Source organism: Mus musculus, chromosome 2, assembly GCF_000001635.26.
Source record: "Mus musculus strain C57BL/6J chromosome 2, GRCm38.p6 C57BL/6J".
Lineage (NCBI taxonomy): Eukaryota > Metazoa > Chordata > Mammalia > Rodentia > Muridae > Mus > Mus musculus.
This window is the reverse complement of record NC_000068.7, coordinates 16,017,987-16,030,636: the sequence shown is the minus strand read 5'-3', so window position 1 is coordinate 16,030,636 and position 12,650 is coordinate 16,017,987. Positions and strand designations below refer to the sequence as shown.

Here is a 12,650-nt window from a genome sequence, read left to right as displayed (position 1 = left end):
CTTACCTCATGTAAGAAAAATTCTTAGTGTCTCTGCATCAATACAAGAAGCTAAGAGTTTGAATCTTTCAGTGTATATTGTTTCCTAAGTGGAAAGTATTTTATTAGCTAATGCCTCTCAAGGGAAGTTTACTTTAAATCCTTGCTCTCACACAAGGAGCTTTTAAGTTCTGGAGAGTAGCTGTTGCTCCAGAAAAGATTCAGAGGCAATATCTTTTGAATACTTAGGGTTTTAGTTATTCTATAAAATTGTGGTACAGAAAATCTAGAATGAAAAATTGATTTGCTTCAAAATTTTATTTTCAAAAGCTTCAAGGAGATGTTAATCGGCTAGGACCTCACCTTAAACTCACCACAGGAGAACTTAAGCCTTTGTTAGGTGCTATTAAGTGAGACACAAATTAACTGGCAAAGAAAAAAGGCTTTGCAGAAAATAAAGCTTTTATAATTGTTATTAATTATAATCAATGGTAATTAAATATTAGCTGTGCTCACAGCAATTCTTTGGCAAGAGAAAACATTACTGTAAAGTCATTTTTCTTCTCCTCCCAACCGACCGTTGGCCCACATGGAGCCGGCCAGCTGCTGGCTGCTGCGGGGTGGGGCCGTGGGATATGCAGCTTTCCCTAAGCAGTAGTGGTGTGGGAGGCTGCCAGAAAGCGGGCGCCTTTGTAGCAAACTCAGGGGAAGGCTGCACTCGCCATTGTCCCTGCTGGGGGTGGCCGTATTTTTCCTGCTAGGACTCGGGTGCTCTGCCGCCCTTGCTCTGGCTTCCTGGCCTACAACAGATTGGGCCACTTCAGCCTCTACAACCTGGAAGGAGGGCCGGAAGCAGGCAAGGCTGAGGTGGCATTCAGCTCAAAGCACAGTTTTAACATCCTTTTAAGACAGCTGTGGTGCAAATAAAGAATTTGTAAGATAAATTCATATATTTTAGAAAACCTATAACAAAAATTCTGTCTTAAGAACCTGACAAAGTGTCTGTTCCTTGTTCAAAACAGCAATTAATTTGCTTATTACAGAATATTAATATTTGATTTATTGCATTTCATCATTTTAAATAAAATTACAATCATTATCCCAAAGATAAGCTAAACATTGTGAAAGACCCCACCATAAGGCTTAGCAAGCTAGCTGCAGTAACGCCATTTTGCAAGGCATGAAAAAGTACCAGAGCTGGGTTCTCAAAAGTTACAAGGAAGTTCAGTTATAGATTAACAGTTAAAGATCAAGGCTGAATAGCACTGGGACAGGGGCCGAACAGGATATCGGTGGTCAAGCACCTGGGCCCCGGCTCAGGGCCAAGAACAGATGGTTCTCAGATAAAGCGGAACCAGCAACAGACACAGAAGCCCCGATAGACGTCAGTGTTAGCAGAACTAGCTTCACTGATTTAGAAAAATAGAGGTGCACAGTGCTCTGGTCACTCCTTAAACCTGTGTGTCTGCCAATGTTCTGACCAGATATGTGCCCATTGCTGAACCTTCATTAGACTCTTTCCTTGTACCCCTCCCCTACCCATTTCTAGAAAATAGACATTGTTTAGATCTAAAAAGTCCCACCTCAGTTTCCCCAAATGACCGGGAAGTACCCCAAACCTTATTCGAACTAACCAACCAGCTCGCTTCTCGCTTCTGTAACCGCGCTTTTTGCTCCCCAGCCCTAGCCCTATAAAAAGAGTAAAAACTCCACACTCGGCGCGCCAGTCCTCCGATAGACTGAGTCGCCCGGGTACCCGTGTTCCCAATAAAGCCTCTTGCTGTTTACATCCGAATCGTGGACTCGCTGATCCTTGGGAGGGTCTCCTCAGATTGATTGACTGCCCACCTGGGGGGTCTTTCATTTGGAGGTCCCACCGAGATCAGGAGACCCCTGCCCAGGGACCACCGACCCCCGCCGGGAGGTAAGCTGGCCAGCGGTCGTTTCGTGTCTGTCTCTGTCTCCGTGCGTGTTTGTGCCGGCATCTAATGTTTGCGCCTGCGTCTGTACTAGTTGGCTAACTAGATCTGTATCTGGCGGTTCCGCGGAAGAACTGACGAGTTCGTATTCCCGGCCGCAGCCCCTGGGAGACGTCCCAGCGGCCTCGGGGGCCCGTTTTGTGGCCCATTCTGTATCAGTTAACTTACCCGAGTCGGACTTTTTGGAGCTCCGCCACTGTACGTGGCTTTGTTGGGGGACGAGAGACAGAGACACTTCCCGCCCCCGTCTGGATTTTTGCTTTCGGTTTTACGCCGAAACCGCGCTGCGCGTCTGATTTGTTTTATTGCTCTTTTGTTCTTCGTTAGTTTTTTCTGTCTTTAAGTGTTTTCAAGATCATGGGACAGACCGTAACTACCCCTCTGAGTCTAACCTTGCAGCACTGGGGAGATGTCCAGCGCATTGCATCCAACCAGTCTGTGGATGTCAGGAAGAGGCGCTGGATTACCTTCTGTTCCGCCGAATGGCCAACTTTCAATGTAGGATGGCCTCAGGATGGTACTTTCAATTTAAGTATTATCTCTCAGGTTAAGTCTAGAGTGTTTTGTCCTGGTCCCCACGGACACCCGGATCAGGTCCCATATATCGTTACCTGGGAGGCACTTGCCTATGACCCCCCTCCGTGGGTCAAACCGTTTGTTTCTCCTAAACCTCCTCCCTTGCCGACAGCTCCCGTCCTCCCGCCCGGTCCTTCTGCGCAACCTCCGTCCCGATCTGCCCTTTACCCTGCCCTTACCCCCTCTATAAAGTCCAAACCTCCTAAGCCCCAGGTTCTCCCTGATAGCGGCGGACCTCTCATTGATCTTCTCACAGAGGACCCCCCCGCCGTACGGAGCACAACCTTCCTCCTCTGCCAGAGAGAACGATGAAAAAGAGGCGGCCACCACCTCCGAGGTTTCCCCCCCTTCTCCCATGGCGTCTCGACTGCGGGGAAGGAGAGACCCTCCCGCAGCGGACTCCACCTCCTCCCAGGCATTCCCACTCCGTATGGGGGGAGATGGCCAGCTTCAGTACTGGCCGTTTTCCTCCTCTGACTTATATAATTGGAAAAATAATAACCCTCCCTTTTCTGAAGATCCAGGTAAATTGACGGCCTTGATTGAGTCCGTCCTCATCACCCACCAGCCCACCTGGGACGACTGTCAGCAGTTGTTGGGGACCCTGCTGACCGGAGAAGAAAAGCAGCGGGTGCTCCTAGAGGCTAGAAAGGCAGTCCGGGGCAATGATGGACGCCCCACTCAGTTGCCTAATGAAATCAATGCTGCCTTTCCCCTTGAGCGCCCTGATTGGGATTACACCACTACAGAAGGTAGGAACCACCTAGTCCTCTATCGCCAGTTGCTCTTAGCGGGTCTCCAAAACGCGGGCAGAAGCCCCACCAATTTGGCCAAGGTAAAAGGGATAACCCAGGGACCTAATGAGTCTCCCTCAGCCTTTTTAGAGAGACTCAAGGAGGCCTATCGCAGGTACACTCCTTATGACCCTGAGGACCCAGGGCAAGAAACCAATGTGTCTATGTCATTCATCTGGCAGTCTGCCCCGGATATCGGGCGAAAGTTAGAGCGGTTAGAAGATTTAAAGAGCAAGACCTTAGGAGACTTAGTGAGGGAAGCTAAAAAGATCTTTAATAAACGAGAAACCCCGGAAGAAAGAGAGGAACGTATCAGGAGAGAAACAGAGGAAAAAGAAGAACGCCGTAGGGCAGAGGATGAGCAGAAAGAGAAAGAAAGGGACCGCAGAAGACATAGAGAGATGAGCAAGCTCTTGGCCACTGTAGTTATTGGTCAGAGACAGGATAGACAGGGGGGAGAGCGGAAGAGGCCCCAACTTGATAAGGATCAATGCGCCTACTGCAAAGAAAAGGGACACTGGGCTAAAGACTGCCCAAAGAAGCCACGAGGGCCCCGAGGACCGAGGCCCCAGACCTCCCTCCTGACCTTAGGTGACTAGGGAGGTCAGGGTCAGGAGCCCCCCCCTGAACCCAGGATAACCCTCAAAGTCGGGGGGCAACCCGTCACCTTCCTGGTAGATACTGGGGCCCAACACTCCGTGCTGACCCAAAATCCTGGACCCCTAAGTGACAAGTCTGCCTGGGTCCAAGGGGCTACTGGAGGAAAGCGGTATCGCTGGACCACGGATCGCAAAGTGCATCTAGCTACCGGTAAGGTCACCCACTCTTTCCTCCATGTACCAGACTGCCCCTATCCTCTGCTAGGAAGAGATTTGCTGACTAAACTAAAAGCCCAAATCCACTTTGAGGGATCAGGAGCTCAGGTTGTGGGACCAATGGGACAGCCCCTGCAAGTGCTGACCCTAAACATAGAAGATGAGTATCGGCTACATGAGACCTCAAAAGAGCCGGATGTTTCTCTAGGGTCCACATGGCTTTCTGATTTTCCCCAGGCCTGGGCGGAAACCGGGGGCATGGGACTGGCAGTTCGCCAAGCTCCTCTGATCATACCTCTGAAGGCAACCTCTACCCCCGTGTCCATAAAACAATACCCCATGTCACAAGAAGCCAGACTGGGGATCAAGCCCCACATACAGAGACTGTTGGACCAGGGAATACTGGTACCCTGCCAGTCCCCCTGGAACACGCCCCTGCTACCCGTTAAGAAACCAGGGACTAATGATTACAGGCCTGTCCAAGATCTGAGAGAAGTCAACAAGCGGGTGGAAGACATCCACCCCACCGTGCCCAACCCTTACAACCTCTTGAGCGGGCTCCCACCGTCCCACCAGTGGTACACTGTGCTTGACTTAAAGGATGCCTTTTTCTGCCTGAGACTCCACCCCACCAGTCAGCCTCTCTTCGCCTTTGAGTGGAGAGACCCAGAGATGGGAATCTCAGGACAATTAACCTGGACCAGACTCCCACAGGGTTTCAAAAACAGTCCCACCCTGTTTGATGAGGCACTGCACAGAGACCTAGCAGGCTTCCGGATCCAGCACCCAGACTTGATCCTGCTACAGTACGTGGATGACTTACTGCTGGCCGCCACTTCTGAGCTCGACTGCCAACAAGGTACTCGGGCCCTGTTACAAACCCTAGGGGACCTCGGGTATCGGGCCTCGGCCAAGAAAGCCCAAATTTGCCAGAAACAGGTCAAGTATCTGGGGTATCTTCTAAAAGAGGGTCAGAGATGGCTGACTGAGGCCAGAAAAGAGACTGTGATGGGGCAGCCTATTCCGAAGACCCCTCGACAACTAAGGGAGTTCCTAGGGACGGCAGGCTTCTGTCGCCTCTGGATCCCTGGGTTTGCAGAAATGGCAGCCCCCTTGTACCCTCTCACCAAAACGGGGACTCTGTTTAATTGGGGCCCAGACCAGCAAAAGGCCTATCAAGAAATCAAACAGGCTCTTCTAACTGCCCCAGCCCTGGGGTTGCCAGATTTGACTAAGCCCTTTGAACTCTTTGTCGACGAGAAGCAGGGCTACGCCAAAGGCGTCCTAACGCAAAAACTGGGACCTTGGCGTCGGCCGGTGGCCTACCTGTCCAAAAAGCTAGACCCAGTGGCAGCTGGGTGGCCCCCTTGCCTACGGATGGTAGCAGTCATTGCCGTTCTGACAAAGGATGCAGGCAAGCTAACTATGGGACAGCCGCTAGTCATTCTGGCCCCCCATGCGGTAGAAGCACTGGTCAAACAACCCCCTGACCGCTGGCTATCCAATGCTCGCATGACCCACTATCAGGCAATGCTCCTAGATACGGACCGAGTTCAGTTCGGACCGGTGGTAGCCTTAAACCCGGCCACGTTGCTCCCCTTGCCGGGAAAAGAGACCCCCCACGACTGCCTCGAGATCTTGGCTGAGACACACGGCACCAGACCGGACCTCACGGACCAGCCCCTCCCAAATGCCGACCACACCTGGTATACAGATGGAAGCAGCTTCCTGCAGGAGGGGCAACGTAAGGCTGGAGCAGCGGTGACCACCGAGACCGAGGTAATCTGGGCCAAGGCGTTGCCAGCCGGGACATCCGCCCAGCGAGCTGAACTAATAGCACTCACCCAGGCCCTAAAGATGGCAGAAGGTAAGAAGCTAAATGTTTATACTGATAGCCGCTATGCCTTTGCTACCGCCCATGTCCATGGAGAAATATATAGGAGACGTGGGTTGCTCACCTCAGAAGGCAAGGAGATCAAGAACAAGGGCGAAATCTTGGCCTTACTGAAAGCTCTCTTTCTGCCCAAAAGACTCAGTATAATTCACTGCCCAGGACATCAGAAAGGCAATAGTGCTGAAGCTAAAGGCAACCGAATGGCGGACCAGGCAGCCCGGGAAGCAGCCATGGGGACTGACACAAAGGCCTCCTCATTTCTCATAGAGACCTCAACCCCGTACACTCCAGACTTCTTCCATTATACTGAAACAGATATAAAGAACCTACGAGAGTTGGGAGCCACATATGATAGAGAGAAAAAATATTGGGTCCTGCAAGGTAAACCTGTGATGCCTGACCAGTTCACCTTTGAATTATTAGACTTCCTTCACCAGCTCACCCACCTTAGCTATCAGAAGATGAGGGCACTTCTAGACAGAAAAGAAAGCCCCTATTACATGCTAAATAAAGATAAGATCCTCCACGAGGTGGCGGAATCATGCCAAGCCTGTGTCCAAGTAAATGCCAGTAAAGCTAAGGTCGGTCCCGGGGTGCGAGTAAGAGGACATCGACCAGGCACCCATTGGGAAATTGACTTTACTGAAGTAAGGCCCGGACTGTATGGGCATAAGTATCTTCTGGTGTTTGTGGACACGTTCTCTGGCTGGGTGGAAGCCTTCCCAACCAAGCATGAGACTGCCAAAGTTGTGACCAAAAAGCTTCTAGAAGAAATATTTCCAAGGTTTGGAATGCCCCAAGTATTGGGGACTGATAATGGGCCTGCCTTCGTCTCCCAGGTAAGTCAGTCGGTGGCCAAGCTACTGGGGATTGATTGGAAACTACATTGTGCTTACAGACCCCAGAGTTCAGGTCAGGTAGAAAGAATGAATAGGACAATCAAGGAGACTTTGACCAAATTAACGCTTGCAACTGGCACTAGAGACTGGGTACTCCTACTTCCCTTGGCCCTCTACCGAGCCCGCAACACTCCGGGCCCCCATGGACTCACTCCGTATGAAATCCTGTATGGGGCGCCCCCGCCCCTTGTTAATTTCCATGATCCTGAAATGTCAAAGTTTACTAATAGCCCCTCTCTCCAAGCTCACTTACAGGCCCTCCAAGCAGTACAACGAGAGGTCTGGAAGCCTCTGGCCGCTGCCTATCAGGACCAACAAGACCAGCCTGTAATACCACACCCCTTCCGTGTCGGCGACACCGTGTGGGTACGCCGGCACCAGACTAAGAACTTGGAACCTCGCTGGAAAGGACCCTACACCGTCCTGCTGACCACCCCCACCGCTCTCAAAGTAGACGGCATCGCTGCGTGGATCCACGCCGCTCACGTAAAAGCGGCGACAACCCCTCCGGCCGGAACAGCATCAGGACCGACATGGAAGGTCCAGCGTTCTCAAAACCCCTTAAAGATAAGATTAACCCGTGGGCCCCCCTGATAGTCCTGGGGATCTTAATAAGGGCAGGAGTATCAGTACCACATGACAGCCCTCATCAGGTCTTCAATGTTACTTGGAGAGTTACCAACTTAATGACAGGACAAACAGCTAATGCTACCTCCCTCCTGGGGACAATGACCGATGCCTTTCCCAAACTGTACTTTGACTTGTGCGATTTAATAGGGGACGACTGGGATGAGACTGGACTCGGGTGTCGCACTCCCGGGGGAAGAAAAAGGGCGAGAACATTTGACTTCTATGTTTGCCCCGGGCATACTGTACCAACAGGGTGTGGAGGCCCGAGAGAGGGCTACTGTGGCAAATGGGGCTGTGAGACCACTGGACAGGCATACTGGAAGCCATCATCATCATGGGACCTAATTTCCCTTAAGCGAGGAAACACCCCTCGGAATCAGGGCCCCTGTTATGATTCCTCAGCGGTCTCCAGTGGCATCCAGGGTGCCACACCGGGGGGTCGATGCAATCCCCTAGTCCTAGAATTCACTGACGCGGGTAAAAAGGCCAGCTGGGATGGCCCCAAAGTATGGGGACTAAGACTGTACCGATCCACAGGAACCGACCCGGTGACCCGGTTCTCTTTGACCCGCCAGGTCCTCAATATAGGGCCCCGCATCCCCATTGGGCCTAATCCCGTGATCACTGACCAGTTACCCCCCTCCCGACCCGTGCAGATCATGCTCCCCAGGCCTCCTCAGCCTTCCCCTACAGGCGCAGCCTCTATACAACCTGGGACGGGAGACAGACTGCTGAACCTGGTAGATGGAGCCTACCAAGCACTCAACCTCACCAGTCCTGACAAAACCCAAGAGTGCTGGTTGTGTCTGGTATCGGGACCCCCCTATTACGAAGGGGTTGCCGTCCTAGGTACCTACTCCAACCATACCTCTGCCCCAGCTAACTGCTCCGTGGCCTCCCAACACAAGCTGACCCTGTCCGAAGTAACCGGACAGGGACTCTGCGTAGGAGCAGTTCCCAAAACCCATCAGGCCCTGTGTAATACCACCCAGAATACAAGCGACGGGTCCTACTATCTGGCTGCTCCCGCCGGGACCATTTGGGCTTGCAACACCGGGCTCACTCCCTGCCTATCTACTACTGTACTCAACCTCACCACCGATTACTGTGTCCTGGTTGAGCTCTGGCCAAAGGTGACCTACCACTCCCCTGGTTATGTTTATGGCCAGTTTGAGAGAAAAATCAAATATAAAAGAGAGCCGGTGTCATTAACTCTGGCCCTGCTGTTGGGAGGACTTACTATGGGCGGCATAGCTGCAGGAGTAGGAACAGGGACTACAGCCCTAGTGGCCACCAAGCAATTCGAGCAGCTCCAGGCAGCCATACATACAGACCTTGGGGCCTTAGAAAAATCAGTCAGTGCCCTAGAAAAGTCTCTGACCTCGTTGTCTGAGGTGGTCCTACAGAACCGGAGAGGATTAGATCTACTGTTCCTAAAAGAAGGAGGATTATGTGCTGCCCTAAAAGAAGAATGCTGTTTCTACGCGGACCACACTGGCGTAGTGAGAGATAGCATGACAAAGCTAAGAGAAAGGTTAAACCAGAGACAAAAATTGTTCGAATCAGGACAAGGGTGGTTTGAGGGACTGTTTAACAGGTCCCCATGGTTCACGACCTTGATATCCACCATTATGGGCCCCTTGATAATACTCTTATTAATCCTACTCTTCGGACCCTGTATTCTCAACCGCTTGGTCCAGTTTATAAAAGACAGAATTTCGGTGGTGCAGGCCCTGGTTCTGACCCAACAGTATCACCAACTCAAATCAATAGGTCCAGAAAAAGTGGAATCACGTGAATAAAAGATTTTATTCAGTTTCCAGAAAGAGGGGGGAATGAAAGACCCCACCATAAGGCTTAGCAAGCTAGCTGCAGTAACGCCATTTTGCAAGGCATGAAAAAGTACCAGAGCTGGGTTCTCAAAAGTTACAAGGAAGTTCAGTTATAGATTAACAGTTAAAGATCAAGGCTGAATAGCACTGGGACAGGGGCCGAACAGGATATCGGTGGTCAAGCACCTGGGCCCCGGCTCAGGGCCAAGAACAGATGGTTCTCAGATAAAGCGGAACCAGCAACAGACACAGAAGCCCCGATAGACGTCAGTGTTAGCAGAACTAGCTTCACTGATTTAGAAAAATAGAGGTGCACAGTGCTCTGGTCACTCCTTAAACCTGTGTGTCTGCCAATGTTCTGACCAGATATGTGCCCATTGCTGAACCTTCATTAGACTCTTTCCTTGTACCCCTCCCCTACCCATTTCTAGAAAATAGACATTGTTTAGATCTAAAAAGTCCCACCTCAGTTTCCCCAAATGACCGGGAAGTACCCCAAACCTTATTCGAACTAACCAACCAGCTCGCTTCTCGCTTCTGTAACCGCGCTTTTTGCTCCCCAGCCCTAGCCCTATAAAAAGAGTAAAAACTCCACACTCGGCGCGCCAGTCCTCCGATAGACTGAGTCGCCCGGGTACCCGTGTTCCCAATAAAGCCTCTTGCTGTTTACATCCGAATCGTGGACTCGCTGATCCTTGGGAGGGTCTCCTCAGATTGATTGACTGCCCACCTGGGGGGTCTTTCAATTGTTTTTATGCATGCTTCTGTATCTTCTATAAATTCATGCATGCATGCTTCCCAATTACTGTGTTTAAAAACAGCCTTTTTATGGGAGAAAAGTATATGTGAATTAGATCACATGCTTATTCTTTTGAGTTTTCTCCTGCTTAAGCACAGATAATTAAATTGTGTGCTGTAGATGGTGTTTTAAAATGTTGAATAATCAAGCTTTAATTTGTATGTTTATTAATATACATATCTCAGAACTTATAATTGCTTAAAATTGTTCATCCCTCAGATGCTATTAATTCTCAAGTTTGCAATTGCTTATGCAACTCATAGAAAAAATACTGTTCCTTTAAGAAGACTGTTTTTGGACAGTTAAGAATTTGTCCTGGGTTGCCTGGAAAAGACCCCCAGGATTTACTTTTATGTTATAGAGATTTACAAAAAGCTTTAGCTGATAAAGGATTACAGATCTGAAAAGATACAAACTCAGGATCCTTATAATTATTTGGGTTTTAGACTTACTAATCAAGCTGTTTTTCCCCAGAAGATTGTTATTTGCAGAGACAACTTAAAGACTTTGAATGATTTTCAAAAATTGTTAGGTAATATTAATCGACTTCGCCCCTATTTAAAGCTTACTACAGGTGAGTTGAAACCTTTATTTGATATTCTTAAAGGGAGTTCTGATCCTACCTCCCCTAGGTCTTTAGCTTCAGAAGGATTGCTGGCCATGCAACTAGTGGAAAAAGCTATTGAAGAGCAATTTGTCACTTATATAGATTACTCTTTGCCTTTACATCTTTTAAATTTTTTTTGTAAATTTTTAATACAATTCATATGCCTACAGGATTGTTATGGAAAAAGTCTCCTCTAATGTGGATACATTCGAGGATTTCTCCTAAACGTAATATCTTACCATATTATGAAGCAGTAGCTCAGATGATTATACTTGGAAGGAAGCAGGCACTAACTTATTTTGGCAAAGAGCCAGATATCATTGTTCAGCCTTACAGTGTAGGTCAAGATATTTGGCTGAAACAGCACAGTACAGATTGGTTGCTTGCGCAAATAGGGTTTAAAGGAACTATAAACAGCCACTACCCTCAAGATAGGTTGACAAAAATTTTAAATGTATATGATGTAATATTTCCTAATATGACCTTTTTACAACCCTTACACAATGCTGTTCTGGTGTTGTGTTTACTGATGGGTCCTCTAAAGGGTGAGCTGGATATCTTATTAATAATCAACAGGTAATCATAAAGACTCCTGGCCTCTCAGCTCAATTAGCAGAATTAACAGCAGTATGGAAAGTCTTTCAGTCTGTGAATGAGGATTTTAATATTTTTACTGATAGTTTATATGCACGATCGGTACCCTTATTTGAGACCTGTGGTACATTTAACTTTAATACATCAGCAGGATCCCTGTTTTCACAATTGCAAAACATCATTCTTACCCGAAGACATCCATTCTATATTGGCCACATATGATCTCATTCTGGTCTTCCTGGACCTTTAGCAGCAGGTAATGATTGCATCAACAGAGCTCTAATAGGAGAGGCCTTAATTCAAATGTGATCATGAAAAGTTTCATCTCTCTAGCGATACCTTAAGGCTCCGACATAAGATCACTAAGGAGCAGACAAGAATGATTGTAAAAACAATGTCCTAAATGTATTACATTATCTCTAGTGCCACATTTAGGAGTTAATCCACGAGGTCTTATGCCTAATCATATTTGGCAAATGGATGTAACTCATTATGCAGAATTTGGAAAATTAAAATATATACATGTTTGTATTGACACTTGTTCAGGATTTCTTTTTGTTTCTCTGCATACAGGAGAGGCCTCTAAAAATGTAATTGATCATTGCCTACAAACCTTTAATGCCATGGGATTGCCTAAACTTAGTAAGACAGATAACGGACCATCCTATTCTAGCAAAAAATTTACTTCATTTTGTAAAGAATTTGGCATCAAACATAAAACTGGAATTCCTTATAACCCATGGGACAAGGAATAGTTGAACATGCTCATTGCACTTTAAAAAATTGGCTTAAAAAAACAAAAACAAACAAACACACAAACAAACAAAAAAACAGGGGCAGTTATATCCCCCAAGGTCACCAAAGGCACATCTTGCTTTTGCTTTATTTGTTCTAAATTTTTTGCAAACTGATGTTAAAAGTCAGTGTGCAACAGATGGCCACTGGCATCCAGTTATTTCTAGTTCTTATGCCATGGTAAAGTAGTGGGACCCATTAACTAATGAATGGAAGGTTCCAGATCTGGTCCTAATCTGGGGAAGGGGCTCGGTCTGTGTTTTTTTGCAAAAAGAAGATGGAGCATGATGGCTGCCTGAAAGATTAGTTCGTCAACTGGACACAGATCCTGAATCTTCCAGTAAGTATGACTCAGACCTTGATTATAGCTAAAAATCCTCTTTAGCCAAAAAGTTAATTTGGAGCACAGCCTCCTCTCCCAGAAAGTTATAGCCTTTCTGTGATTCTCAAAGTCACCT

General features: G+C 48.2%; 1 protein-coding gene and 1 long non-coding RNA gene across 3 annotated transcripts in view; one reads left to right on the top strand and one right to left on the bottom strand.

The window, feature by feature from the left end:
* Positions 1 to 12,650, bottom strand: part of Malrd1 (MAM and LDL receptor class A domain containing 1) — a 729,079-nt gene that overhangs the window by 224,921 nt on the left and 491,508 nt on the right. The gene's annotated exons all lie outside the window — the stretch shown is intronic.
* Positions 3,031 to 7,225, top strand: Gm37416. Of its 2 annotated transcripts, none has more exons than XR_003953766.1 (2): positions 3,031 to 3,057; positions 7,180 to 7,225. It is a non-coding gene; the product is annotated as a predicted gene, 37416 (long non-coding RNA). The 2 variants fall into 2 exon arrangements; XR_003953765.1 differs by lacking the exon at positions 3,031 to 3,057 and adding an exon at positions 4,108 to 4,137.